We start from the raw sequence: 23960 nt of genomic DNA, 5'->3' as shown, positions 1-23960 counted from the left end.
TTGGGGAGAAAAGGGTTCATTCAGCTTATGCTTCCACAATTAATCATCAAAGGAAGTCGGGACAGGAAATCAAGCATGGTGGAAACCTAGAAGCAGGAGCTGATGCAGAAGCCATGGAGAAGTGTTGCTTACTGGCTTGCTCCCCATAGCTTGCTCAGCCTGTTTGTATAGAAATCAGAACCACCAGCCAAAGGATGGTAGCATCCCTAACGGGCTGGGCCCTCCCCCATCAGTCACTAATTAAGAAAATGCCCTGCAGGCTTGCCTGTAGCCCTATCTCTTAGAGACATTTTCTTAATTGGGGTTCTGTCTTAGGGTTTCTATTGTTGTGAAGAGACACCATGACCAAGGCAACTCATAAAGGAAAACATTTTAATTTTACAGTTTAGAGATTTAGTCCATTATTTTCATGGTGGGTGGCATGCAGACACATAGTACTGGAGGAAGACCAGACAGTTCTACATCTTGATCCACAGGCAACAGGAAGTAAACTGAGTGCCACACTGTGCACAGCTTGAGCATAGGAGACTTCAAAACCCACCCCCACAGTGACACACTTCCTCCAACAAAGCCACACCTCCTAATAGTGCCATTCCCTATGGGGGAGCATTTTCTTTCAAACCATCACAGGTTCCCTCCTCTCTGATGACTTTAACTTGTATCAAGCTGACATAAAACTACCCACAGGAGGAGCACTAGGACACTGCTGTGACAAACCTCATTTGTTCATTTCTGCCTTCTAAATGTCAGAAAGACTGTATCTAATTTGATAAGACTGAATTTGCTTATAGAACTTTTCCAAAACCAGTGAGCCATGATGAGGTAGCCTAGCTTTCTAGTCTTCTCAAGATGACAGGAAATGGGCTAGAAGTCCAGTGGCCAACCCCTGAATGGCCACTGCTTGCCCTTTATGGACGGAGGGCTTGTTCAGTAAAACTAGTGTAGATCAGGCTGCTTGATTAGCATAATCAGAAAAAGTTACCAGCTGGTTCTATGAGGTACAGACTCATCCTTCTTTAAATTAGGGCACTATCTACGTGGTGACACACAGTTATGCTGCTAAGTTAGGCTGTACCCTCCATTAAACAGGGCTGCAGACATAACACGACATGGGCTTCTCTGTAGACCCCACAGTTGCTGCTCATTCTTGCTTTTTCCACGGTCGTAGCTCTGAAAGAACTTAAAGGCATAACTTGCAAGCCAGAAGCTTACCTTCTCAATTTTCTGAGAGCTGTTTTTCACATTTCAATAAACCCCTCAGTTGAAATAAAATTACCTTCCAAGTCTTAAAGATGCATTACCTCAAATTAGGATGAATTAGGATATTAATTATTTCAATTCATGCCAAAATCACTTGAGGAATAGGATCATCAGAAAGGGTCGTTTGGAGGGCTGTGGAGATGGCTTAGTGGACAAAGTGCTTGCTGTATAATCATGAGTATTAAGTTCAGATCCCCAGGACCCATGGAAGGGCAAGTGCAGTAGTTTATGCCTGTACTCCCATCATTTGGGAGGCAGAAACAGGTGGATCCTGGAGCCCATAGCTAGATAGTCTTTTTGAGTCAGTAAGCTTCCAGTTCTGTAAAGGACCCTGTGATGGCTAATCTTGGTTATCAACTTGAGTACATCTGGAATTAACTAGAACCCAAACATTTGGGCACAAGTGTGAGGAGTTTTTCTTGGTAAAATAATTTGAGGTAGAAGACCCACCCTAATCTGAGGCACACCTGGTATCAGCCCACATAAAAGGATACAGAAGACGGAAGCTTTTGGCTTCTTACCTGCTTTCTCTCACTCTGGTTAGCATGTTCATCTATCCTGTTCCCCAGACATCCCTTTGCTGGTGTTAGAACCTACTTCTTCAGGATTCCAATGTAGACTGAAAACCAGCAGCTCTCTAGGACTTCCCTGGGACTCCAGCACCAAGTGGGGACAGCTGAGACAGCCAGTCTCATGAACTAAACAACTGCCAGATCCTTGGCTTTTCTGTAAGGTGACAGCCATTATAGAGAACCCTGACTAGCACAGACACTGTCTCAAAACAGAGACTGAGAAGGAGATGCTGGCATCTATTTCTGATCTTCACATACGTGAGTGAGTACCCATGTGCACATACACAAACACAAATACACATAATCTCACACGCACAAACATACACACACAGAAAGAGAGATATAGAGAGACAGACAGAGACAGAGAGGCAGAGAGAGCCATTTGGCTTGTCTTCCTTTTCATGAAAAACAAACCACAAAGATTCTCTTAGTTAAGACCTTCCTTCAGATTCTGAGTCTGGAAATTAGCCTTACTCACTGTCAACTGAAACTTAGACGAACCTCACTAAACAAATTCCAGAGTAACCCTTTATAGTCTGGTAACTTCTACATTTCCTCACATAATCTCCTTGTCCCATCACTATAATTTCCTACCATTGTTCCACCAGTGTCATAGGCTAGACTTGTGACTCTGGGAGGTTCCAACAGACCAGACTGGGTTACCTCCATCCTTAGGACTCCAGACAAATGGGAGGTGGTAGGGTAGGACAGATATTTATTCAATATAGCTACACCGAGGTAGGACAGGAGGAGCAGCATCTTAGCCCTATCTCCTGGAATCAGACACGAGACTGAGATGTTACAGGGGAAGGATGAAGGAAATAAGATTAGTCCCACTGTTTTGGTAAAACTGTATTTAATTTTATAACATGATTTGTACTTCAGTACCACAGTTACTCTCCTTTGTGTATTCAACTAACAAAGCTAGAAGGTTTCTGTGTATACGGGGACTAAAAGGAGAGCCAATAGCAAGGTCCCTAGCCTTGAAGGGTCAACTAGGTCACAGGCAACTGACTACAAGTCACCTCTCAAGGGGTTCTACAACTCTGGTAAGTGACCTGTCCCCTTGATCAGAGAAGCCATGGAGACCCAGAGGTTGGATTCTACCAGTGTACATTCTGCAAAGAAAAGAGTCAACACAAAAGGAAGTGTCCTCACTGCTGCTAAGGGAAACCCAGTCAGAAAGACCCTGACTAATTCCAGTAGATGGTAGAACTGAGGAAAGCTCCTCTCACGTCCAAAGTCACTCCTGAAGTCAACAGCCTCAACTGAGCTTGACAGTAAAAAGAAAAATGAGTCACCTGCATGGTCTTCAAAACCAAATAAGAAAGCATAGTCAAAGATAAACTTGCTCAGCTTGTGGTGGCACGTCATCATCTCTCACCTACAACCCATAAAATCTCCCTGCTTTCATTTGGGGGCATGACTTCTCTGGCCTCAATCTCTAGGAATGGAGAACCCGCCCAGGAGTTGCCCTGCTCAAATATACCTGCTTTTTCATTTAGGCTTGATCTGGCTTATTGCTTTGGCAGAGAAATCCATTGGGAGTGGGGCAGAAGAGCAGAAAACCTATTACCCATGTGGGAGGGACTTCACACTGCAATCCTAACCACTTCACCAGCTATCAGCATGCCTGAAAGTAAATCCTGGGTCCATCACCCTTGAGATCAGACAAGGAAAAAACCGGGGGAGGAGCCCAGTAAGCCAGACACAGGTGGATGTCCTTGTGAGCCTATGGAGGGATTCTGAAGGGCTCTGGGTATTTTAAACTGTCTTTTGTTCTGGATTCTCCTGGTTCTCTGCCTAGGGTTGTAATGCTAACCTTTTATATGAACTCATTACTGCTCCTGGCAGGATGGATTTATTATCTCTGCCAAAGGGCTCAGTTTCATTTCTCACTGATTTTTCTCTAGCCTTTAATCCTCCCACATATCTCTAGCCAGATAAAGACTTTATTTCCTCCCTTCACCTGGCTTTTATACAAATACCACCGCTGATGCACTTCTGAGGTCCCTTAGATAGAACCACTGGAGGGGTGCCCCAACAGCCACACCAGGATACCTAACTCAGCTCAAAGCAGCCACATCAGTCATTGCCACAAGTCCATAAAGGAAGTAAGGAATACCTCTTAAGATGGAGAGAACAAGAGATAGAATCAGATCAGGCAGACAGGGACAGGGACCTGCAAAACAAACAGTTTTGTTTGATTGTTGTCTTTGGCCAGGAATGCCAGAAACATCCCAGGCAGCAGCACTCATTCATATCCTGGTTTTGATTCTGCCCTGGCCAGAGGCCAGATGTGCCAGAAATATTCCATCCAGAGGCTCTACAACCCACCGCTAGAGAAAAGCAAGTGGACACTTTTTCAGCGGGTGGTATGGTTAGCCTCACCTCTTAATTTGACACAACCCAGAGTCACCCAGAAAGAAGGAACCTCAGCTGAAGAACTGCCTCCACCAAATCAGCTGTAGCCATACTTGTGGGAGCATTTTCTTGACTGCTAATGTGTGTATTAGGGCCCAGCCCATTATGGGAAGTACCATGCCTAGGCAGGTAGGTAGCTGAACAAAAGCAAGGGGACAAGGCAGTAAGCAACATCCCATCATTTCCTCTGCTTCATTTCTGCCTCCAGGCTCCTGCCTTCTGCTCCTGCCCTGGTGTCCCCAGATGATGGACTGTAACTACAACCTTCAATGAGCTCTTTCCTCCCGTGGAGTTCTTGGTCTTGGTGTTCATTACAGCAACAGAAAGCAAACTGTGACAGCAGGCCAAGTGGAGTGAGTGATTAGCTTGCACTGAGCCTCAATCATTGCGATCCTAGGTCCCATGAAGGGTTCCTAGAACAGCTGCCCAATGACACCCCATCTCTGAACCCCGCTTATGTTACACAGGTGCTCCCCCCCACCCCCTGCCCCTCAGGGAGTCTCTTGCTGTCTCTCACTTCTCTCTGGCTCTCACTCTTTCTCTTAGGCTCCCATCAACAAACCTATAACAAAATCCTTCCTAAAAGACCACCCTCTCCATGGTCCTTGAAATTCAGTCTTCAAATTTATGAGACAAGAGCTCAGAAACATTGGAAGTTTTGTGTAACCATGAGCTTCCAGGATACTACCTCCCGAGTTAAGCCCACCGGAGACTGGAAAGGCTCTGTCACTCAATGACACCACTTTCTCCAGTGTCGGTAGGGTGACTACCAAGCTATACTGGTGTTTCTTGGACTAGGCATTTGCAACACTAGGGAGCAGGTTAGAACTATCTTAATGGGATACCGTTCTGGTTATCCAGGAAGCCATATTCTTATCTTAAATCCCAAGTGGTCCTGATGAAAGCCCTTAAATCACCAATTGTTGAAAATTATCATAAAAGAATTCACCTGATGGAGCTTTTAATGAAGTGCTTAAAATTGCCCATTCCGTTATCTGTTTACAAGTTTTCGGATGAGTGCTTTCTCGCAGTCATGTGAGACAGTAAAACAGGAAGTATCATTCCAGTTTACTGATGATGAACTGGTCAGGCGAAGGTCCCTCTGTCAATGTCAGAGCTGGAGAGACACCACAGGCCTCCACCAGGAGCCCAGCCCGTTCTCGCTCGCCATGTCCCTCCTACAGCAGACCTTCATTTCCGTAGGTATCAAGCCAAGGCAGCAAGAAGGCATATATCAGAAGGGGAATGGAAGCCGCAGTAAAAGGTGATTGGCATTGGTCCTCTGGAGTTCCATCTCTTCCTTATCTGTCCTCTCCACCTCCCCATGCTCCTCCTTCTGAAGAATGGAAGAGAGCAAAATGTAAGTTCATTACTCACCTTGCATCATCACAATTCGGATCAGACGTCCGCTACTGTCTAGGCTACGCTTTTTAAAGCAAAGAGTATACTGCTCAAAGGTTCCTTCAACAAAACCCCTCTTAACACTCGGTGCTCGTGAGTTTTCCACAGCCCCCGTGAACCATCGTCAGCATCTTTCTACCTATTCAATTCTACCGTGATTATAGTAATCCCTTTCCCAGGGAGCTTATCTGACAGAAAATTATATGGCATGGAAATTGCTCTGTATCTTTTCTGAAACCGAGAGACATTTTAGTATAAAGGGGCTATTTATTTGAAAAGATGTAGGAAAGAGAGTATGCAGCAATTGAAAGTAGAAGTTGCCTGAGAGGCCAGATGACTCTAACATTAGCTTTTCATCTCTCTGACTGCCATTTCTGTTGCTCCTGGGGACTCATCTCACTCACTGAAATACGAGGGAAAATGCTACCATTTAAAAACAAAAAACAAAAAACTAGAGCGATTGACTTCAATCAAGTCAAACAATTTTATCTTATTAAAAATTTGAAGGAAACAGTAAATGGGTTTTGGCTGATTATTTCTCATCAACTTGATATAAACTACAGACACCCTGGCACAAGGGAACCTCAGCTGAGGGATCTCCTCTATCAGATTGGCCTGGAAGCATGTCTGTGAGACATATTCTTGATTGCTAATGGTTTGAATGGGAATGGCCCCCACAGGCTCATATATTTGAATGTCTGGTCCCTAGTTGGTGGACTATTTTGGCAGAATTAGGAGGCGTGGCCTTGTTGGAGGAGGTATGTTACTGGGGGTAGACTTTGAAGTTTCCAAAGCCCTGCACTGTCTCTGTCTTTGGCTTTTGGGTCAGGATATAAGCTCTCAGCTACTGCTCCAGCACCGTGCCTAACAGCCTGCCATCATGCTCCCGACCACGATGATCAAGAACTAATCCTCTGAAACTGTAAGCAAGCCCTGAGTCAAGTACTTTCTTCTGTAAGTTGCCTTGGTCCTGGTGTCTCTTCACAGTAATAAAGCAGTAATTCTGGCACTCATTGATATGGGAGGGCCCAGATAACTAGAAACCATTCCTAGGCAAGCAGGCCTGGGCTGTACATAGAAGGAAACGGAATGGGGGCCAAGAAGCAAGCCAGTAAGCATTACTCCTCAATGGTCTCTGTTTCATTTCTTGCCTCCAGGTTCCTGCTCTGACTTCCCCTCTCTTCTCCCCCTCCCTTCTTTTTCAGGCCGGGTATCAACCCCAGGGCTTCTCACATGCTAGGCAAGTAAGTGTTCTATGACTGATTTACATTCCCCTGTCCTGAAGTTAGTATTTTTACATGGCATAGGAACCTTCATATATTAAAAATTCAGACTTAAGGAAGCCAGTAGACCTGAAAACTTGTATGCTATCCTAACAATTAATTGTGGAAATGGACGAGTGGAGCCTGGCTGGGTGACAGTAAATTACGGGAAAGTGACAATGTACTGCATTGGGGGGGGGACATAAAAGATAAGGATGATTTTTAGTAAGACTACCTTTATAGACTTGTAACTATTTATAGTTATCATCCTATTGCTTTGGTAAGACCACATGATCGAAGAAACTTACACAGAATTTACTGGGAGCTTACGGCTTGGAAAGGTAGGAGTCTATGACCATGATGGCATGGAGCAAGGCAGTAGGCAAGCAAGCATGGCTTTGGAGCAGTAGTTGAGAGTTTACATCTTAATCCACAAGAACGAGGCAGAACGCTAACTCAGAATGGCACGGACTTTTGAAAGCTCCAAGCCAGCCTCTAGTGACACACATCCTCCAAAAAAGCTACAGATCAGGCCGGGTGGTTGGTGGTGGTGGTGGTGGCGGCGGCGGCGGCGGCGGCAGCACACACCTTTGGCAGAGGCAGGCGGATCTCTGTGAGCTCAAGGGCAGCCTAGTTTACAGAGCTAGTTCCCAGGACAGCTAGGGCTATTACACAGAGAAACCCTGTCTCAAAAAAACAAAAACCAAGGGTGTGTGTGGGGGGGGCTACGTATTCTAATCCTTCCCAAACATTTCTACCAATTGGGGATCAAGTATTCAAACATATGAGCCTATGGGGACCATTCTCATTAAAACCACCACCCCAAGATTCAGCGTGTCAACTCCCTGTGCCTACTGATAAGGATATCAATAGGATTCCATTCTCTCCCTGGATTTACATTCTACTTGGAGGGAGGAAGTGCATGGTTGGGAATACCATCCTGCATCTGTTGTTCAGTCAATTCTGAATAATCAGAATAATCAGTTTGCCAAAGGGACAGCTTTTGATGTAATTCCATCCTCTTCACCCTTAATCATTTGAATCCTAGTTTTGGTTTTATGTCATCTTTACAGTTTAATTTGGATGCATACTGAACAAGCCAATATTAGACTTAGAATTAGACTCTCAGACTCTGTACATCAAATAATAAAGACATTTTATTAGATATTTAGCTCCCGCTGAACTGTTGATTTCCAAGACAGCTTGAATTCCTTATCTGTATAAATCATTAAACTACACAGTGAGCAAATAGGTATACCAAGAGAATTTCATAGTGTCAAAATATGTTTGAACTTATCAATACATTGGAGTTACCAGGGAATTTTTTATTTTAAATAATTCAACATTATTCAAGTCTTTTAAAATAAAAGATCCTTTTCTTTCTTTCTTTCTTTTCTTTCTTTCTTTCTTTCTTTCTTTCTTTTTTTTTTTTTTTTTTTTTTTTTTTTTTTTTTTTTTTTTTTTTTGAGACAGAGTTTCTCTGTGTAGCTTTGCGCCTTTCCTGGAACTCACTCTGTAGCCCAGGCTGGCCTTGAACTCACATCCCAGCTCTGCATCCCAGTGCTGGGATTAAAGGCATGTGCCACCACCACCCAACTGGAAGATCCTTTTCTGACTTATTCTTCTACCTCCTCCCATTATTTAAATTGTCTCCTGAATTTTTTCATATTAAAGGAGATAAAGCTGGAGCTTAATTTAATATGTACTTCACCTTCATGGAGACTTCCTACTCAAAATTCCAGTTCAGAATCACCAGCAACAGTCACAACATGGCTACATTCCATGCTAACTAAACACTGTTCTCACTGTTATTATACAATCAAGACGACGCAGTGCTGTGGGATGGTCTTTCTGTACGCTGTGAATATGTGTTGCTACCCTTGGTTAGTAAAGAAGCTGCTGTGGTCTGTGGCAAGGCAGAATAGAGCCAGGTGGGAAATTCAAGCAGAGAGACAAGAGAAGAAGGTGAGGTCAGGGGATATACTGAGCACTGCTGGAGGAGCAAGGTGTAATGAGACACAGGTAATGCCACAAACCCATGCGGTAAAACATAGATTAATTTAGAAATGGGTTGAATTAAGTTGTAAGAGCTAGTTAATGATAAGCCTGAGCCATAGGCCAAACAGTTTATAATTAATATAAGCCTTTGTGTGTTTATTATATAAGCGGCTGCGGGACCGTAGGTGGGAGAGATTCATCCAGATTGTGAAGCCAGGTGGGACTGAGAAACTTCTGGCTACAACACAGATTTTGAAATGGACATTTAAGAAGAGTCAAACTCATGACCCCATAGGTCTCCCACATCAGTGTCTCTATGCATAGCCCCAGAATGGGCTGGCTTTCAGAGATGATTCAACTTCACTCTTTTAATTCATTGCTAGTAGAGATGATGAGACACTTACAAGCTGAGACGTTAGCACAGTCTTGGTATACATGTTCTGTTAGTCCGTTATTGAGCCTTTCTTCCAGAGGCCTTATTGCCATGTTCTGCTGTTGCACTTGGAACATATCAAAAACATAGCCTGACTCAGTTTTCCAAGTATTTATCGAGGCCCACTTTGTCCTTGACTAAGCCTCAGTGACGTGAGGATGTACAAGATAGAGATGGCTTCTGTTCTCAAGATTCCAGCTCAACAGGAGAGAGCTGGTGTAAGCTAAGAAACTCAGAGGATAGCAATCATCGTAAAGTTCACACAAGAGCTTGTAGGCAAAAAAGGCAGGGGAGCTGGAGATATGGCTCAGAGGTTAAGAGCACTGACTACTCTTCCAGAGGACCCGGGTTAGATTCCCAGCACCCACATGGCAGCTCATAACTGTCTCTAACTCCAGTTCCAGGGGGTCTGATACCCTCACACCAATGAACATAAAAAAAAATTAATTTTTTTTAAAAGAGCTTGTAGGCAGTGGAGTTAGCCTAGAAGGTATTTGTAAGGAGCTCAAGCTAACTTGTGGTATAAAAGACAGACAGTCACAGAATAGTATTTTATGCACATGTAAATGCAAAAAGTGAAGATGAAAACAGAAAGCCTTCTTGTTTGCTGGAGCACATTGTGCAAGGCACAGAAGGAAATGAGGCTGGAGAACCTGGCAGGAAGAGAGAGGAGTAGCACATGAACAAATTTTGAACACAGAATTGAAAGTCATAGATAATCCTGGTTAATGCTTATCACAACTATATGAAGTAAATACTATTAGTAGTTCCACTTTGGACACAAGGATACTGAGGTGTCAGGAGTTGAGGTCAATGAGCTTCTTTAGCTGGTCAGAAGGAAGCTGAGAAGGTGGTCCAGGCCACTCTTAGTTGTGTGGATCACAAGCTCCAATGCCATCAAACAGACAGAGGACAGTTGTGTTGGTGGAAGTTTATGTCCCTCCAGCCAGCTCCCAAATAACCACACAGAGACTTATTAATTATAAATGCTTGGCCAATAGCTTATGATTGTTTCTAACTAGCTCTTACAATGTAAATTAACCCATATTTCTCATTTATCTTCTACCACGTGGCTCGGTACCTTTCTTTAACATGGCATGTTTATCTTCCTTCTCTCCGTGTCTCTTAGCAACTTCGCCCTACCTCTTCCCCACATTCTCTCAGTCTTCCTCTCCCACCTAACCTCTTCCTGCCTAGCTATTGGCCAGTTTGCTCTTTATTAAACCAATGAGAGCAACACATCTTCACAATGTACAAAAGGATTATTCCACAGCACAGCTGTGCATGTTACAAGCCAGACACTAACAGGGGACACCAGCAGCACCTATTCATAGCTGGCTCTAGGAGTGAATGAAACCCCAGTATGATTAAGAAAAAAACCCACAGCTTTCACCTCAAAAGAGGTGAGGTCATTTATTCTGGAGTCAAATATGAGTGACCAGGAACAACGAGTTAGGTTACTCCAAATTCCATATTCTAACATAGAGGCAGTTTCATGAAGTTGTTATAGTAACAGAACAAAGAAAGTCATAAATTAAGCCACTGTAAAGATACATTGCTGGAAGCATTAAGTGGTAGTTATAGCCCTATAGAGAAATGTCAGCCACAGGCCTCAGATGCTATATGATGACTCTGAACCTTTTGGGTTGGTAGAAACTACTGGTTTGTTAATACAATCCAAGAGTTTCAGATTTGGGGGTATTTGTTTTGTTTGTTTTCTGTTAGTCACAGGATGGTAGGTCTGACACAGGTGGGCAAGCAACTGCCATTGAGGAGGCTAAAGATAGTTCAAAATAATTATAGTTAGGCTCTGGATCTGCAGCAGTCCAGCCTCTCCAATCATTGCAGTTCTCTCTGTCAATCATCCTCGACAGGCACATCTTCTTTCCAGGAATTATTCTTCAAACTGGATATTTTGATTTTTCCACAAAAACTGAAAGATTCATATTATCAGGAAACCTTATTTAAAATTGTTGGTGGCCAATAAAAACTTAAAACAACAATTTAGAGTCATCTTTTTTGATCCACACTGGTTCCAGGACTGTGTAGATGCCCAAATGTGTAGCTGTTCAATACCTCACACAAAATGGCATTACACTAGCAGTAACATATATATATATATATATATATATATATATATATATATATATATATACTCTATATACTTTAAGTTATTTTTAGGTTATGTACAATACTTAATACAATTATAAATGCTTATAAACAGTTGTTACAATCTACTGCTTAAGGAAAGAAAAAACCTCTTGTTTAGCACATTCATTTTTATTTTATTTTATTTATTTTTTGTTTGTTTGTTTGTTTTGTTTTTTCAAGACAGGGTTTCTCTGTGTAGTTTTGGTGCCTATCCTGGATCTTGCTCTGTAGACCAGGCTGGCCTTGAACTCACAGAGATCCACCTGACTCTGCCTCCCAAATGCTGGGATTAAAGGCGTGCGCCACTACCGCCCAGCCTCATTTTCATTTTGAGTTGAGTCTACACATACTGAACCTCTGGAGATGAAGGACCCACAGTACTCTCACTGAATGCACTTCTCAGACTAGAGCCAACTAATGACTTTAAAGATTAAAATAGTGAAAATACTAGAAAAATCTGAGAAGGGAAGTGCATCACTGTATCACACAAAAGAGAATCTCACAGAGGCTCAAAATTAAACAGAAACTCCTAGTTAGAGGACTAGGGTGGGGAAGGGGAGATAACACAAGTCTTTCTCCCCTTTCTCTGGGGTAGGATTCTTCCATCTCTTTTCTACCTTAAGAGCTGCAGCAGAAGAGCTGAAGCAATGGTAAGATTGAGCCTATAGTCTTTCAGGTAGAAATTCCACAGCAGACACTATGGGACTCTACGGGACTCCAAAGGGCTACTTGCAGGAAAAGGGTGAATAACCAAAAGCCTAGAGATCAGCAGGAGACCTAGGGAGCCAAGCAATCTCCATCCTGGTATGGGAAAGGGGCAGGGAGGAGGGAAGGGAGAGAAAAACTTCACCATGGACAATGCAAGTCCATTTGCAGTCACTTTCAACAGAAGCTGTAGTCTGAGAAGCCTGAATTACAAGACTTAAAGTAATATCAATTCATGACGGCCTGTGTGACGGAAGCAACTGAACACTAAGCCCTGCATAAGGACATGAGACTCCAACCTGCATGATGACATGAGACTCCAAGACAAACAGCCCGCCACACAGAGCTATTTCAAGTGCAAATGTAATCGATCTGGGAGAAGAAACTAAAATGGGGTGGCAGAATCAGACCCTAAAACCTCAGACACTGAGAGTCATTAGACACAGTCTAAGAAATACGCTTAATGTGTTGAAAGAAGCAATGGAGAGCTCTGAAGCGATAAAAACTACACTTGACATTTTCAAGAATTTTGCGATAAGATACAGAATTTAGAAAATCGGAATAAACTTGTTCAGCTGGAAGACAATTCTGAAGATATTGTCCCAAACTGCCATCCTCTGCCCTGTCACTTCTCTACAGTTACTGTCCTTGACTGAGACGTGCAGAAGCTGGCGTCCTACGCCACTCCACTGGTGGCTGAGTGTCTCCCAGATGCTAGGAAGTTGTGTGGGTCGCAAAGCTTGTCTTTTCTCTCTTTGGTATCTCTTCTACCACAGTGGTCCATACCAACTGAGAGGGAAAGTTCTCCGACCTCTACCCTGGGCACTGTCTGGAGGGGTATAGACTGTGTTCATTTAGGTTGGGCCTGGTGCCAGGTCTTGATGCTCCCACAAGAATAGGCACAACAGAGCCATGTGGGAGCTGGCACCTCCATGGAGCACATGAAGACAACTGGCAGATGTGGCAGTAGCTGCAGAAGCCAGAGAGTCATTTGGGAGCTCTGTAAGAGCTATGGAGTTGCCTAGGGAAGGAGATTCTGAGTTCAGAACTACACACTGATTGTGTCCAAAACTATAGGACATTCATAAGGGACATTCGCTCCTTAAAACAACTGCTGGTAGAGGGTAAATTGAACTGCATAGGAAAACCTTTTTAGAGAACTACACTTCCCTCCAGAGGAGATTCTCCCCTCCCTCCGTTTCTCCCCCCCCCCCCACCGCTCCCACTCCCCACCCCAGATAGGTTTTCTGTGTGACAGCTCTGGCTGTCCTGGAACTTGCTTTGTAGATCAGGCTGGCCTTGAACTCACAGACACCCACCTGCCTCTGCCTCCTGGGTGCTGGGATTAAAGATGTGCGCTGCTGCTGCTGCCACCACCGCCCAGCAAGAGGGCCTTCTTAAACAGATCTTCAAACTATAGAACGTAGACTTAACATTTTATAAAATTGGCCTTAGGAACCTACTGTCCATCCAAAGACATAGAGAAACTACAACTTTAAATAAAATTTTGATACTCATATAAAACTGATTAAAAAGTTGAGGTTATAGGCCGGGTAGTAGTGCATGCCTTTCATCCCACACATGGGAGGCAGAGGCAGTTCAAGTTCTGTGAGTTCGAGGCCAGCCTCGTCTTGTAGAGTGAGTTCCAGGACAGCCAGTGCTACACAGACAAACCTTGTCTTGAAAAACCAAAAACCAAACAAAACCAAAACAAACAAAAAATGTTGAGACTATATAAAAATATCTTTGTTTATAAATCAGCTAGTAAAGAAGGAATAATTCAATGGAAAAAAATGGTCACACCATATGAATAATACCTCGAAGAATAATGCAAATGTATTATGAGTGTAATTTAAAATGCTCAAACCTAACATCTGAAATCAGTTAATGAAATACACCACAGTATAGAATATAGAACAAAGAGCATATGATTATCTCAGTAGATACAGAAATAGCGTTTGCTTAAGTTCAACACCCTTCATGACAAAAACACGCAGTAGATTAGAAACAGAAGGACAATTCTATAATCTGATTAAAAACCTTCATGGAAAAAATTACAGCTTCTGCCTAGTTGCTTTCTCCTTATCAAAAACAAGAAAAAGATGTCTGCTTTGCCAGCTCTGTTCAGCACTGTGCTCAATAATCTACCCAGCAAAGGACTCAAAAAGAGTCAAAGGCTGGAAATGCGGAAGTAAGCTACTATTCCAAATGACTTTATCTTTTATTAGAAATTATAACACTAATGAATAAATTGACAGGAGTTTGAAACTTAAGCTCTGGAAATTACAAAAGCTTTTGAAAGAAATTGAAAAATCTAAACAAGGAGAAAAAAACAGCCTGTGTTCATAGAATGAAAGACTTAATACCGTAAAAATGATAGACAGTAATCCAAAATAAATGAACCTACAGATTTAATGCAAAACCCATCAAAATCCCAGTTGGCTTCATTACAGAAACTGACAAGTTCAACTTAAAATTCATATGGAAATTCACAAAACCCTGGGTCAGCACAACAATCTTGAACAAAACAGAAAAGTAGAGGAATTGCACTTTGGAATGATAAGAAGTTAGGAAAACACAGAGCTGTGGTACAGGACAAGCAACATTGTACAGATCACTGGAATCAAACTGGGAGTCCATGAAGTAAACTTTCAAGTTCGGGGGGATTGATTTTTCAACAAGACTGCCAAAACCATTCAATAGGGAGGGAGAAAACGGCATATTTTTCAAGAAATGGTGCTGAGAGGAAAGCAAGGAAATCAGATGGTATGCAAATTTGATCCAAGGTGGACCAACTAACTGTGAGCTGAAATGACATCCGGGCAAAAACCACAGTGAGTCTGCCTGACCTGGATAGAGCAGTGACTTCTCAGGTATGACCAAAGCCCAGCAACAGAAGGGAAGAGAAATGCCACTGAAATGCAAAATGTCTGTCTATCAAAGAAGCAGAAGGGACAAGGCCATGAAATGGTAGTCTTCTGATGTTTTGTGCAACTTCTGTATCTGATGGGAGACTTACATGTAGGATATATGACAGACTCTTACTATTGCATCATTTAAAATAAACAAATAAGCTAACTTTAAAGTGAATGAGTGATCTGAATAAACATCTGTCCAGAGAAAATACACAAAGGTACCATGGACCCAACATCATCAGTCACAGGGCAATGCAAATAAAAACCAAATTGAAATGCCACTTTACATCTCCAAGGACAACTAAAACAAAGACAGATAACACATCAGTCAATATGTGGAGAAACTGCAACCTTTATACCCTGTGTATGTAAAAGAGTTCGGCATCCTCTCAAAAGAGTCTGGCAGCTTCCTCAAAGGTGAAGACAGAGTTACCACACGACTCAGCATTTCTACTCTTATGGTGCTTTGGATGAGAAATGTCCCACATAGGCTCATGTATTTGAAAACTTGGTCCTTAATTGGTGGTAGTGTTTGGGAAGGTCATGGAACCCCTAGGAGGGGGAGTCTTCCCTGAGGAAGTACATCACTGGGCTAGGCTGTGACATCCTGTTCTAGATCTCTGTTTCCTGTGTGTAGAAGAAATGTGATCTCTCTGCTTCCTGCTCCTACTTCCATGCCCTGACTTCTCTGCCATGATGGACTGTTACCCCTCTGGACCTGCAAGCCAAAATAAATGCTTCCTCAAGATGGCTTTGGTCATGGCATTTATCAAAGCAACAGAAATGTAACTAATACAACTACACACCCAAGAAAATAAAGTGTATGTCCATAGGACAATACACGTGTAGATATTCATGGAAGCATTATTCATAATAGCCAAAGAATGGAAACATGTGTGTGTTGCTAGCAAACGGACAAATGAAGTGTGGTATAACCATATTACATGGAAGATTGTTCACCAATACAAAAACAAAAAACAAGACAAAAAACCCCACCAAAGTATTGATATATATACTACAATGTGGATAAACTTAAAAACATATGAAGTAGAAGAAGCCACCTATAAAAAATTATATGTTATCTGAATCTGTTTATAAAAAAACACCTAGAGGAAGTAATCTATAGAGACAAAAGGTCATGGGGCTGAGGTACTTTGGGGAAGATGATAAATGACTGCTAGTGGGTGGATACTGAGTTTCCCATGGGGATGATGAAAAGATCCTGAAGCTGCTTGTAATGATGGCACAACTCTGTACATAAACTGAAAACTATGGACTTCTGCAGTTTAAGTGAGTAAATAATAAGGCCTGTGAATTCACTCTCAACGAAATTGTCCTAAAAATTTTAAAAGTGCTCAGTTTCAACATCAGCTATGTACAAATTCAAGTCCCAGTTATAAATAGTTTTGCTGCAGGCAGGTGGGAACATTTTAAGTTTTGGAAAATGGAAACTACAAGCTTGATTGCTGAACAATAAGAGTGCTCGTTTGCTGCATGGGAAGTGTGCATTGGAAGCACAGCAATGGAGAATGCCCTGTCAATCACTCATAAGTCAACCTGGAAAATCTCCTCTCTTACTATTTAGCACCAGCAGATGAGTAGCAATGTAAATATTTCCAAGACACAAGGGTCTCTAAACGTTCATCAACTATGGAATAGATTCCACTGGTAGAAATGAGCATACACCTCACAGATTGTCCCATCAAAATTGCCCCCAACAGGAGAAGATATTCTGGAAATAAAAATTAGGTGTTATTAAAGAAAAAAAAAAAAAGGAATGGCCCCAAGCAACCACCACCACCACCAAGTCAATACTCTCTGTACACATTTTTTTGTTTGTTTTCACTCAATTTGTTCAGACACTTCAAACTACTCAAAAGCTGTTTCCTATTATTATCCCCTTTTCATAGAAAAAAAAGTGAGAAAAATGGAAGTCTTGTGACTGGATATTTTCTATGCATATTACTTTTCTCATTGGTGTGATAAAACACCTGACTAAAGCAGTTTAAGAAAGAAAAGAAAAACAAAAACAAAAAACAAAAGAAAGGGGGGGACTGGAGAGATGACTCAGAGGTTAAGAGCACTGACTGTTCTTCCAGAGGTTCTGAGTTCAATTCCCAGCAACCACATGGTGGCTCACAACCATCTGTAATGAGAATGAGATCTGGTGCCGCCTTCTGGCCTGCAGACACAGCACTGTATACATGATAGATAGATAGATAGATAGATAGATAGATAGATAGATAGATAGATAGATAGATAGATAGATAGATAGATAGATATAAATAAAAGGATTTGGGCTGTGTGTGTTATTTGTTTTTGCTCTTTTGGGTGGGTGGGGGGCACCACCCAGCTCCCAAGTAAATCACACACACGGAATCTTATTCTTATTTATGAATGCCCAGCCTTAGCTTGGCTTAGTTTCTAGCCAGCTTTCCTTAACTTAAATTATCCTGGCTACCTTTTGCCTCTGGGCTTTTCCCATTCTCCTACTTTTGTAAATCTTACTCTTACTGTGTGGCTTGCTGTGTAGGTGGGTTACTGGCCCCTGGAGTCCTCCTTCCCTGGCTACTACTTCTTCTCACTTCTCCATCTCTTTTCTTCTTCTCTCCCAGATTTCCCTTCTCTATAAGTCTCTCTGCCTGCCAGCCCCATCTATCCTTTCTCTTGCCTTGCTATTGGCCTGTCAGTTCTTTATTAGACCATCGGGGGTTTTAGACAGGCACAGAAACACCAAGTTAAACAAATGCAACATAAACAAAAGTAACACACCTTAAAATAATACTCTACAACAGTGGTGCCGACCTTTAATCCCAGCATTTGGGGAGCAGAGGCAAGCAGACGTCATGAGTTCAAGACCAGCCTGATCTATATAGCAGGTACCAGGCCAGCCAAGGCTATATAGTGAGATCCTGTCCCCCAAAATTAAAAACAAAACAAAAAAGAAAGGAAGGGCTCATTGTGGCTCACATTTTTAGGTGGGTAAGTACATTATGTCAAGGAAGCCACACCAGTTAGAAAGCGAGGCAGCTGGCTACCCAGGAAGCAGAGATAGAGACGTATGGTGGTGTTCATCTCTTTTTCCTTTTTTCATTTTTATTCATATTAGAACCCCAGCCCATAATACAGTACCACTATTCCAAATGGATCTTCCTTTCTCAGTCAAACACTGAGAAACACCAAAAAGTCTGGAAACACCTTCAGGCACATCCAAAAGTGTGTCTCCTAGGTCATTCCAGATCTAGCCAGGTTGACAGTGAAGACTGAGCATCACTCTGAGGATGGGGCTGTGTGGCGAAGGACCTTCTACTCTGTGGTGGTATTGTGTTCCCCAATACATTGTGAACACTAATAAACTTATCTAGGGTTAGAGAACAGAACAGCCACTAGATATAAAGGCCAGAAAATAGTGGCACACACACCTTTAATCCTAGCATTCTGGAGACAGATCCATCTGGATCTCTGTGAGTTCGAAGCCACACTGGAAACAGCCAGGCATGGTGACACACGCCTCTAATCCCAGGAAGTAATGGTAGGAAGCAGAAAGGTATATAAGGCGTGAGGACCAGGAACTAGAGCCTGGTTAAGCTTTTAAGCTTTTAGCAGCAGTTCAGCTGAGATTCATTCTGGATGAGGACTCAGAGGCTTCCAGTCTGAGGAAACAGGATCAGCTGAGGAATTGGCAAGGTGAGGTGGCTGTGGCTTGTTCTGCTTCTCTGATCTTCCAGCATTCACCCCAATACCTGGCTCCAGGTTTGTTTTTATTAATAAGACCTTTTAAGATTCGTGTTACACTACTCCTTGCTACGTATATAAGAAATGGAAGGGCAGAGAGAAGGTATATAGTTCTCCACTTGTCCCCTAGTCATACCCCCTTGACCCAGACAGAACAGGGACAGAAGTCACTGGATCCTCCACTCTCAAGCTAGAGCAAAATCTGCATTTATCCTCATTAGCCTCTGTCTACCAGCTCACCATGGGCCGGCAAGGAAAATCAAATCCATCCCCCTGCCTTCCATTTCTGGTCCCCTTTGGACAAAGAAACTAGAAATTGCCCTTTTCCTTTACTGCTGAGGAAAGTACTTTTATCTGAGATAGGCTCCCAGCTTCTTCTCCTGCACTAAATTATTTACCAAGGGTGAGATTTTTCCAGTTGTCCTTCTATTAATAAACCTTCAGATGTCTCACCACCCTCCCAGGTGACACTGATGTCACTCATCGGCCACTTCCCTGCAGTCACACACCTTTTAAGCCTCAGGTGTCCTTCTCAAAGCTCTCCCCACTGTCCATGACAGACAGCTTTGGTGTCAGCTAAAGGCTTTCATGCCCTGGATCTGCAAATGTGGGTCATGTGGCAATGGCGTTCATCTAAGGGGGTAAAACCCACGAGTCAAGATTTTTATGGGTTTTTCTTCTTTGTGAAAGGGCAGCAGGGAATCTATAGGCCACAGAGAGAAAGGTGAATTGGGCCTGCAAGACTATGCGGGAGGTGGGGGTGTGTGTCAGAAATTCTGGTGGATTTTACACGTTAAAACAAAGTTAAGATATTTTACTGATGAATGTGATGAGTTTATCTCACTAAATACCTTGAAACATATACTGCTTAAGGTTTTTTTTCTTTTATGGTCACCGTTCTTGTCAATATTAAGTTAACGTAGCCAGGCGGTGGTGGCGCACGCCTTTAATCCCAGCAATCGGGAGGCAGAGCCAGGCAGATCTCTGTGAGTTCGAGGCCAGCCTGGTCTCCAAAGCGAGTTCCAGGAAAGGTGCAAAGCTACACAGAGAAACCCTGTCTCAAACCCCCCCCCCAAAAAAAATTAAGTTAACGGTTTATAATCCACATCATTCTCTATATAGAATTCCTGAAATATTATTTTGTTGTAAGTCTTCCATGGTTAGTACATTATGTATCACTTGATTTTAAGAAGCATTTGAGATACCTTACAATACAATGAATATGAAATAATGCGACTACAATAATAAATAAGGGGAGAAAACCACATGGTTCTTATTTCACATCTGTTGTCGTGGTAAAAATACCCTGACAAAAAGCAGATTAGAGGAGAAAAAAGTTTGTCTAGCTCACAATTTGCTTGTTCTGTGACCCTGTTCCTGGGGGAGCATGAACAAATGTCTACTTACCCTAGACAAGGAACTTAGGACAGAGCAAAGTGAGGATCCCACCAGAGTCCAGCTTGATGAACCAGTGAGTTTTATTAGAGTGACTTACAAGAACATGGGTGAGAAGTTACTTACAGGAGCAGAAATGACTCAGAGACAGCTGAATCACCAAAGCCCACCCCAACATAGGTGACAGTTCCCAAAAGCCTGGGAGCCTGGAGTGCACTACACAACCTGCAGGCACCTCGACAGGCTGGAGAATGTCCCCTCCAGGGACCGTTGGTCTGATCCTCTTGGGGCGCTCTCTGCTTCTTTCAGGCAGCTGAGCTTGTCTGAGAGTCTTCCACACTCCTTACAGCTACTATATGCTTAGGAATAGAGGGATTTAGTGTACTTGGTCAGTTTCAGGAACTTCCTGAGGCCTCTGAATTGTTTACTCCCTGGGCTTAAGGGGCTTCCCAGCAGGATGAGATGTTTTGCCTCCCTTTAATCATGTTGTTTCCCTTCCTTTCTTACATCTTGTGTTTTAACACGCTTCCCTCTGAAATGGAAGGTTTTAATCTAGGAGGAAACAGCTACACAATACAATTCTAGGTCACACACTATTATTGAAGGGAAGTCAAGGCAGGAACTCAAGCAGCTGGTCACATCTCATGCACAGCCAAGGCCAAAGAGCAGATAGACAAACTGCTTGCTTGTTCTCAGCCAGCTTTCTTCTCTTTCTCACTGTTCAGACCTGCCTTCCTAAGGACTGGTGCCACTCACAATGGAAAAAGAATTTAAAGGAGAAGTAGTCTGAATTCCACTCTCCTCTCTTCAGCTTCCCACACAACATGACCAGCTGCTGCTTCATGTTCCTGATGCCATGATGTTACTTACTTCCACAAACGGTTTTGAAAACAGGAAAGATGCAAGAGTGAAGGGACCACGCAGGCTTGCGCCGAAGTCAAAAAAGCTACTTCAGACAGGAAATGTGTGGGGCAGGGTTGGTGTCCCTGCAAGGAAGCCCTTGTGTTAAACCATACAAGTAAAGCCAAGGTTGCAATGGAGACCCCAGGATGTTAGAAGTGCCAGAACCGTGGGGTGTATGCTGAGGAAGGAGGTTGACACAGAGTGGAGCTAGACCAAGAGAGAAGCTCTGTGGGTTACTGGTGATAAAGCTGGAAGGGCAGATCCCAGTATGCGCCTCACCTTCTGGACACAGAGCTACAGAATTTGATGTTCGCCCTGCTGGGTTTCAGACTTGCTTTGGTCTGATCTCTCCTTACCGCGCCCCCATTTCTCTCAGATGGATTAGGAATATTTATTCTGTGCCTGGTGTGGAGGCGTGTGCCTTTAATCTCAGCGTTTGAGAGGCAGGAAGCATGTGGATCTCTGTGATTTCAAGCCAGCCTGGTCTACATAGAAACAGAGAGTGGCGGGGGGGGGGGGGGGGGGGATTTGGAGGGGAGGATAATCTCATGCCTGGAGTCTTAAAAGAAACTTGGACTTGTAAACAGTGTTGGAAGTGCTAAACACTATGGAGATTTTGAAGATGGAACAAACACATTTTGACTTTTATGAGAGGGGTATAAGCTGTGAAGACCGGGAGTGGTATGTTATAATGTGAAGTGATGTTTTTTGTGTTGAATTAACTGAGGGTAGAATTGTGATGGTTAATCTTAATTGTTAACTGATCTAGAATCACCATGGAAATACACCCCTGGATATGTCTAGGAAGGTGCTTCCAAGTAAGGTTGAACTGTAGTGGGAAAGCCTACTCTGAATGTGGGGGGGCCAGCCCATGGGCTATGGATCTGCACCGAATCAAAAAAGGAGAAGTACGCTGAGTCCCAGCACGTAACTCTCTCTTCCTGCTACAACAGTGTGAGCAGCTGCGTCCCCAAGCTCCTGCCACCCGACTCCCCGACCATGACAGTCAGTGTCCTCAAATCATGAGTCCAAATCAATTCCTCATTCCTGAAGTTGCTTCTGTCACAACAGATGATCAATAACTACACATACTAACATCTCTAATTAGCAAAACAGGTTCTGTTTTGTTTTCTTTTGAAACCAAGTTCTAGAAATTGATCCAAAAGGAAATATTCATGCATGCATTTGAAAAGCATTTACTAAATACTTACAATCATCCAAATTGTACAGAGGACACCAAGAATACAGTGCCAAACATTTCAAAACAGCCTTTGCCTTTAGTGCTTGGTGTCTTCTGGCATAGACAAGAATAAATGAACAAGTTAATAATGAACAGGTAAGATATGGTTAATTGTTAGAGTGACTGTGCACTGGAAAGGCCTCTTGGAGGAGATGATTTTTGAAAAGCAGGTAAGAGAGGAAATGTGGTTCCCCCCACTTAGGTCTGATGGGGGGGGAAATGGGTTCTGGCAGTGCTCCTACACAAGACTGGACTCTGAAGTGCAGAGCCCCAAATTCATTTGTCAGATACCTTGCTGAGTAAGGTCATAGACGGGAACAAAGAGACAGTTTGTAATCAGTGCCTCAGTTTTTATTCCGTGATCCCAGACGAGGCCCTGGGTGAGGAAATCAAGGAAGGCTTTAAATATGAGTGTGGCCAGAAGTTGAATTTTTTTCAAGAAGCCGACAGATGGTTCTAATTCTTAATGGTGTGCATACCCACTTGGGCCTCTGTGACCTCACCTCCACGCAAAGGTTAAGAAAATCAGTCTCACATGGGTAAAATTTGGCTTTATAATTGCCCCACATATCCTACTTAAGAGAGACAAGAAACACACACAGTTACATGATGAAAACATAGTACAGACTGATATTGAAGATTGGAGTGATTTAGAGATTATAAGCACAAAAAGTTATTGGAAATCTATTTATTTGTTCTTTAATAAGCAGTGATCAGAAAGGGTGAGGTACCAAAGAGGGACTTGGAGGAAAGGAGTGGGTGGAGAGAGTGAGTGCACATAAAAAGGGTATGATGTTGGAAAAAACCTGACAGGCAGAAACAAGCTTAAATCTTGTTGCTATGGAAACTCCATACCCTCTGCTCTCTACCCAATCTACACCTAAGGGGTGTATGACCTAGTAGTCAGCTAAATATTAAAGTGACCCTGAACAGCAGAAGACGTTGTTTCATTATTTCTGAAAAGGGTATCTCAAAGTCAAAACAAAGTACTATAAATCTTTCTTTTATGTCTACTGAGAAGTATATAGGATACAGGGACAATTTCCTTTGAGGGTCTCAAGAAAAGTCTGAAGCCCCACAAAGGCCTTGTTTCCCAACCCTCCAAGGCTACTGCTTTTATTTACCTCAAAACTAGGCAGTGTCACGACACTTGATATACTAATATGCTTCCAATGTGGTTGACTTGGCAATAAGCCAAAGGCAATCTAAACCAAAAGCTGCCCTGGACAAGGCAGGGAGACCTCTACTGATTTAAAGGCAAAACCTAATTTTCCTCAAATGTAGGAATGTGCAATACACTCTCCTGTCACAGAAAAGAACACTTTCAAACCCCATTGCTCACTAGAAACAGAATTTTCTTGTCCAAGTTCACAGGAATTGTGATAAGAATTGTGGAATCATGTCTGACAGAAAGCCTTGGGCCAATGCCCATAACTATGGCCTGCAATATGACATGTTAGAACTGCCAGGTCTCAAATAAACAGCTTCCAACCATAAGCCAGAACTGGGGAGGCACTGGATTTCAGCAGTTTCAACCAGACCTCTTCCCAGTCTCCCTAGAGAATC

The 23960-nt window shown here is 42.9% G+C and overlaps 1 long non-coding RNA gene across 1 annotated transcript in view; it reads right to left on the bottom strand.

Annotated features, from left to right (window-relative positions):
• Positions 1-5200: 5200 nt before the first annotated feature.
• LOC121831130 (uncharacterized) overlaps positions 5201-23960 on the bottom strand; it is a 37741-nt gene continuing 18981 nt past the window's right edge. The window contains exon 2 of the long non-coding RNA XR_006074528.2: positions 5201-5592. This is a non-coding gene — a long non-coding RNA (uncharacterized LOC121831130). The remainder of the gene's footprint in view (positions 5593-23960) is intronic.

Source organism: Peromyscus maniculatus, chromosome 7, assembly GCF_049852395.1.
Source record: "Peromyscus maniculatus bairdii isolate BWxNUB_F1_BW_parent chromosome 7, HU_Pman_BW_mat_3.1, whole genome shotgun sequence".
In the NCBI taxonomy this organism is placed as follows: Eukaryota; Metazoa; Chordata; class Mammalia; order Rodentia; family Cricetidae; genus Peromyscus; species Peromyscus maniculatus.
Note: the sequence above shows the minus strand (reverse complement) of the source record. Positions and strands in the feature narration are given on the sequence as shown.